At 54.2% G+C, this 6,591-nt stretch overlaps 1 long non-coding RNA gene across 1 annotated transcript; it reads right to left on the bottom strand.

Annotated features, from left to right (window-relative positions):
* Positions 1–3,041: 3,041 nt before the first annotated feature.
* LOC140419718 (uncharacterized) lies at positions 3,042–4,696 on the bottom strand. Its single transcript, XR_011945996.1, has 2 exons — positions 3,848–4,696; positions 3,042–3,513 (listed from the first exon to the last, which is right to left on the bottom strand). It is a non-coding gene; the product is annotated as an uncharacterized lncRNA (long non-coding RNA).
* Positions 4,697–6,591: the final 1,895 nt, after the last annotated feature.

The raw sequence follows: 6,591 nt of genomic DNA, 5'->3' as shown, positions 1-6,591 counted from the left end.
CCCACCCCCCACCATCATGCTGCCCCTTCCCGCACCACCCCGTTTCCCCCTCCAGGGGTCTCTGTAACCCTGCAGGGTGATGGGCCTGTGTTGGCCGTGTCCGCGGTCCCAAGGCAGGAGAGTGATGACCAGTCACCGTGAGGAAAGCTCTGCTGCTCCTTAGGGTCTGATTAAGTCTGGCTCCTGTCTCTCTGCTGACAGCGCGCTCACACCTATCCTCATGATGGAGGCTGCATCGGGGGCTTTTTCTCCTGGACCACTGTGCCGGGGGAGGCGGGGGGGGGACAGGGGGTGGGAGTGTGGCCAGGCCCCCTGTGAAGATTAAAGTAACAGAGCCTTCCCATGTATCAGGTGTGACATGTTTTAATGATGAATATTTTACCGTGACAGATTTCCATTTCCCCCCCCCCCCCCCCCCCCACCCCGGAAAGTGACCTCCGCAGTGCCCACTCAGTGATCCTCACCTCTTTGTCTATCGGGGCCTCCTGCTACGTCTAGGTGTGTCCCCAGGATGCATATCAGAGATGGAGGCAGCCTACTGCCTTCCACCCCCTTGGCCTATGATGCCCGTGGCAGACGTCCTCCAGGCCTGGAGCCAGAGGGCCCTGGCTGACTAACTGGTGTCACAGGCATCGCTGTGCCACCCTGTTCTGGCTGCTGCCCTGGAGATGTGCCAATGTGAGGAGGAGGGCGGGATTTAGAAGGAATGGAGACCGCCTTAGTCTCCTTGGTGGAAGGCTCTGGGATGGGTTCCAGCGCTTCCTCCTCCCTGAGGGTGCCCATAGGGCCCTGGGTGGTTTCATGGCACGAAGGGGCAGCTGGAGTGAGCTCCACAAGCATCCGGGAGACCTGGCACTGCCAGTCCTGGAGACTCTCCATTGTCTGCACCATGAGCTTCAGCAATGGTCCCCTATGGACCTGGCACTGCCAGTCCTGGAGACTCTCCATTGTCTGCACCATGGGCTTCAGCAATGGCCCCCTATGACTGGGCCATACTCTGGAGTGTCTCGACAATGTGCATCTGTGTCTGGGATATGTCCCCCATCCAGTAGAGGCAGCAGAAGAGGATTCGGGGAGGAGTAAATTCAGTCACCTCGACTGTACTGTGGGTAGCCGAAGAACTGGTGTCAAGGAGCGGGCAGGGGCACAGACAGGCATTTCTGTGGCCGCCAACGGGACTGCAGGATGGTGTGTTGCCTCCCTGGTACCAGGGTCCTGGATGTCTCTGAACGGCTAGGGGGCATCCTGAAACCGGGCAGCACGGTAGCATTGTGGATAGCACAATTGCTTCACAGCTCCTGGGTCCCAGGTTCGATTCCGGCTTGGGTCACTGTCTGTGCGGAGTCTGCACATCCTCCCCGAGTGTGCGTGGGTTTCCTCCGGGTGCTCCGGTTTCCTCCCACAGTCCAAAGATGTGCAGGTTAGGTGGATTGGCCGTGATAAATTGCCCTTAGTGTCCAAAATTGTCCTTAGTGTTGGGTGGGGTTACTGGGCTATGGGGATAGGGTGGAGGTGTTGACCTTAGGTAGGGTGCTCTTTCCAAGAGCCGGTGCAGACTCGATGGGCCGAATGGCCTCTTTCTGCACTGTAAATTCTATGATAATCTGTGAAACAGGAGGGTAAATAGACAGATGCCATTGTCCACATTGGCACGAATGACATAGGCAGGAAGTGGAAGAGGTCCTGCAAAGACAATTTAGGGAGTTTGGTCAGGAGCTTAAAAGCAGGAGCTCGAGGCTAGTAATCTCAGGGTTACTCCCCGTGCCCCGTGCTAGTGAGGCTTTCAACAGGGAGATAGTGGAGTTGAACACGTGGCGAAAGAGCTGCTGTCGGAGGGAGGGCTTTACAGATATGGATCACTGGGATGTCTTCTAGGGAAGGTGGGACCTGTACAAGAAGGACGGGTTGCACATGAACTGGAGGGGCACCAATATCCTGGGCGAGAGGTTTGCTAGTGCTGATCGGGAGGATTTAAACGAGTGTGGCAGGGGGGGTGGGAACCAGACCAGCAGAGCAGTAAGTGTACAGACTGGGGAAAAGAGTGAGACTGAGATAAACAGAGTGCAGAGTAAGGGCAGGCAGAGGGAAGCCACAGGGCTCAGCGGGACTGGAGGTCTGGAGTGCGTTTGCTTCAATGCAAGAAGTATAACAGGTAAGACAGATGAACTGAGAGCCTGGATTACTGCATGGAACTTTAGGACACTCAGGGACAGTATATAATGGCCAATCCACCTAACCTGCACATATATGGACTGTGGGAGGAAACCAGAGCACCCGGAGGAAACCCACGCAGACACAGAGAGAAAGTGCAAACTCAACAAAGATAGTCACCCGAGGTGGGAATTGAACCCGGGTCCCTGGAGCTGTGATGCAGCAGTGCTAACCACTGTGCTACTGTGCCACCAAAAGGTGTGAAAAAAGCAGGGTAGTTGTGCTGGGTGACTTTAACTTTCCCCATATTGACTGGGAATCCCTGACAGCCAGGGGCTTGGATGGAGAGCAATTTGTTAGATGGGTCCAGGAGGGCTTTTTGATATAATTGTTCAACCAGGGAGGGGGGCATATTAGACTTTGTATTGGGGAATGAGCAGGAGACCTGAAAGAGTCGACAGAATTATGAGAGGCATAGACAGGGTGGATAATCAGAGGCTTTTCCCAAGGGTGGAAGTGTCATTTACAAGGGGGCACAGGTTCAAGGTGAGAGGGGGAAAGTTTAAGGGACATAACATAAGAACATAAGAACTAGGAGCAGGAGTAGGCCATCTGGCCCCTCGAGCCTGCTCCGCCATTCAATGAGATCATGGCTGATCTTTTGTGGACTCAGCTCCACTTTCCGGCCCGAACACCATAACCCTTAATCCCTTTATTCTTCAAAAAACTATCTATCTTTATCTATATGCGGGGTATGTTTTTCACACAGAGAGTGGTGGGCACCTGGAACACACAGCTAGAGGATGTGGTGGAAACTGGCACATTAGCAACATTTAAGACGCATCTGGATGGGTACAGGAATAGGAAGAAACAGAGGGATACGGACCGAGTAAGGGCAGAAGGTTTTTTCTTTAATGAAGACATTATGATCGGTACAGGCTTGGAGGGCCGAAGGGCCTGTTCCTGTGCTGTACTTTTCTTTATTGTCATCAACTGGGTCATTATGTCGAGGCCCTCAGCCATGGTCGCCACAGACTGAGCATTGCCTTGGGCACCACTACTCAAAGTGTGGATGTTGTGCTCCTGGTTTTCCATTGCAGTCCCCATCCCAGCAGTGATGGCCTGGGTGCCTCGCATTGTCGGCACCACATCCTGCACCTGAAGGCTTTGGGACTCCTCCAATCGTCTATGTGCTCGCTGGAATGTCATTGATACCCCGTCCTGAATGTCACGGTTGTGTCCTATCACCCGGATCAACTCTGGGAGAACCAGAGTCTCAACATCAGACTGGGACCCAGCAGACCTCCAACTGCTGTCTCCCTTGGGTGCTCCCTTGGGTACATGACTCATCGTATGGTGACCCTGCGAGACAACGGACATGTGGTCAGTGAGAGGGAAAGATCATTTTGGGAAACATGAACGAGTCACTTGAGACAGGTCAACTGGATGAAGGTGTCATGATATGCAGCCATGCAGACAATGATATGCAGCCATGCAGACAATGATATGCAGCCATGCAGACAATGATATGCAGCCATGCAGATAATGATATGCAGCCATGCAGATAATGATATGCAGTCATGCAGACAATGATATGCAGACAGGCAGCTAATGAACACAGAGAACAGGACATGACCAATGAGCAGGCAGGACACTCGGGGGTGGTATCTCACTATAAAAGGCACGAGGCACTCACACTTGTCTCTTTCCACTGATGAACATCTGAGTGAGTCAGGGTGTATGTGCAGTATCACACCTCCAGCACGTGGCTAAGAGCTAGTCTGGTTCAGTCAGACAGAGTAACCACACTTAGGTTAGCAGCGAGTCGAACTCCGAGAACTGTGCTAACTGTGCTACTGGTTCAATAAATCAGATTGAACTAACTTCAAGGACTGGAGTATCTTTTGGTTAAAGCTGCATCCAGTTGCAGCCTGTGTTATCCCAGATTATTTAACTCAACAGAAGGAGCAGTGAATCTTCACTTCCCTGGCACAGGCTGACCTCGCTGTCGGTCACTGCTCTCTCCTGGGGCAACCCTGCAATCTCTAGCACCCTTATCACTTAGGGGGTGAGGACTCAGATCTCGGACTCCACCTCCTGTCTTGGCCCTTCCCTGCTTATCGTGGGCTGCCTTCTCCTATGAGGACAAAGACAGGTCATTGGGAGCTGCACGCCTGATGGGTCAGGGGGGTCGAGAGCAGGTGGCATGTGTGGGCACCGCACCCGATATGAAGGGGTTGTGCTGCTAGGTGCCAGGGGCTTCTGAGGAACAAGCTTATGACTCCCTTTGACTCCCTTGTTAGTCAGGAATCTATCTACCTCGACCTTAAAAATGTTCAATGACTCTGCCTCCACCCTCTCTGGGGAAGAGAGTTCCAAAGACTCACAACCCTCTGAAAGGAAACGTTTCTCCTCATCTCCACCTTAAAGGGAAGGCCCCTTATTTTTAACCTGTGTCCCCGAGCTCTACCCTCGTCCACAGGGGAAATATCCTCTCAGTACCCACCCTGTCCAGTCCCCTCAGGATCTTATGTTTCAGTAAGGTCACCTCTCAATCTTCTAACCTTCAATGAACAACAGGCCCAACCTGTCCAATCTTTACCCATAAGGTAACCACAGCCACAGCACCCCGAGCCCCTGCCACTCCCCACCACAGCCACAGCACCCCGAGCCCCTGCCACTCCCCACCACAGCCACAGCACCCCGAGCCCCTGCCACTCCCCACCACAGCCACAGCACCCCGAGCCCCTGCCACTCCCCACCACAGCCACAGCACCCCGAGCCCCTGCCACTCCCCACCACAGCCACAGCACCCTGAGCCCCTGCCACTCCCCACCACAGCCACAGCACCCCGAGCCCCTGCCACTCCCCACCACAGCCACAGCACCCCGAGCCCCTGCCACTCCCCACCACAGCCACAGCACCCCGAGCCCCTGCCACTCCCCACCACAGCCACAGCACCACGAGCCCCTGCCACTCCCCACCACAGCCACAGCACCCCGAGCCCCTGCCACTCCCCACCACAGCCACAGCACCACGAGCCCCTGCCACTCCCCACCACAGCCACAGAACCCCGAGGCCCTGCCACTCCCCACCACAGCCACAGCACCCCGAGCCCCTGCCACTCCCCACCACAGCCACAGCACCCCGAGCCCCTGCCACTCCCCACCCCACATGTCACGTATCGGCCGAGTGAACCTCCTCTGACCATTTATATCTTTTCTCAAGTGAGGAAAGCAAAGCTGCGCGCAGCATTCCAGATGTGGCCTCACCAACACTCTGCAGCTGAAAATCCCGACGTGTATATTCCATTCCTCTTGCAATAAACGCCAACATTCCATTGACGTCCGAATCACTTTCCTGGGTAATTGGAGGAGACCAGGCACTTCTCAGGTCTGAAGGTCACAGCTGTTTGTGAGTTTGGGGGGTACACAGTGATGGATGATCTGAACAGGTTAGTCATTGTCCTGCAGGGTAACTCTGGTGTGCTGGATTTCTGCGTCAAATTTACAAGGTGAGCGAATAGCTGGAGCGTTATTTGCAAGATTGCTGATAAGGCCAATCTTATGGGATGTGAAGGTGAATGAATTCCAATGGGTATATCGGCCGGTGAAGGTAGGCCTGTGGTAGACAGTTTTGGAGAAGCCATTATCAGATTGTCCAGTAGTTCCACACCTTCATGAATGAGATTTGATGTTTTAGACCAGAAAGGAAAGGGTAAGTGTGGCGTATAGACGTTTAGTCATCCTGTGATCGATGATGCTGTTTATGGTTATTGTTCTTTCTCTATGACCGTCGTGGAGTTATATCTGAGCGATGAGCAGTCCTCTGGCAAGGGAGAGACAGAAATAATGGTGGGCCACAAGTAGTTTGTTTCATTCACTCCATCAGCAGCACCCAGTGACAGCAGTGTGTGTACCATCTCCAAGATCCACTGCAGCAACTCACCAAGGCTCCTTAGGCAGCACCTTCCAAACCTGTGACCCCAATCGTCAGGAAGGGCAGCAGATACCTGGGAACCCCACCGCCCACAGGTTCCTCTCCAAGTCACTCACCACCCTGACTTGGAAATATATCGCCGTTCCTTCACTGTCGCTGGGGCAACATCCTGAAACTCCCTCCCTAACAGCACAGTGGGTATACCTACACCTGAAGGACTGCAGGGGCTCAAGAAGGCAGCTCACCACTACCTTCTGAAGGGCGATTAGGAATTGGGAGGGATGCTGGGAGGGGTGCGAGGTGCCAGCCAGTGGATTGGGGAGGTAGGTAGGGGGGTTTGGGAATTTGAGGGATGGCAGGTGGGACTGATGCCATGAGAGAGGTGGGAACACTTGCAGCTCCTTAGAGATCATTGGTCTTCTTCCAACATTGGATGTGGGTCCTCCTGGTCATGGTGCCCACACTGGCGGCCACTGCCACGGCCTCCCAGGCAGCATTGCT

The sequence above is a fragment of the Scyliorhinus torazame genome, chromosome 5, assembly GCF_047496885.1.
Source record: "Scyliorhinus torazame isolate Kashiwa2021f chromosome 5, sScyTor2.1, whole genome shotgun sequence".
NCBI lineage: Eukaryota > Metazoa > Chordata > Chondrichthyes > Carcharhiniformes > Scyliorhinidae > Scyliorhinus > Scyliorhinus torazame.
Note: the sequence above shows the minus strand (reverse complement) of the source record. Positions and strands in the feature narration are given on the sequence as shown.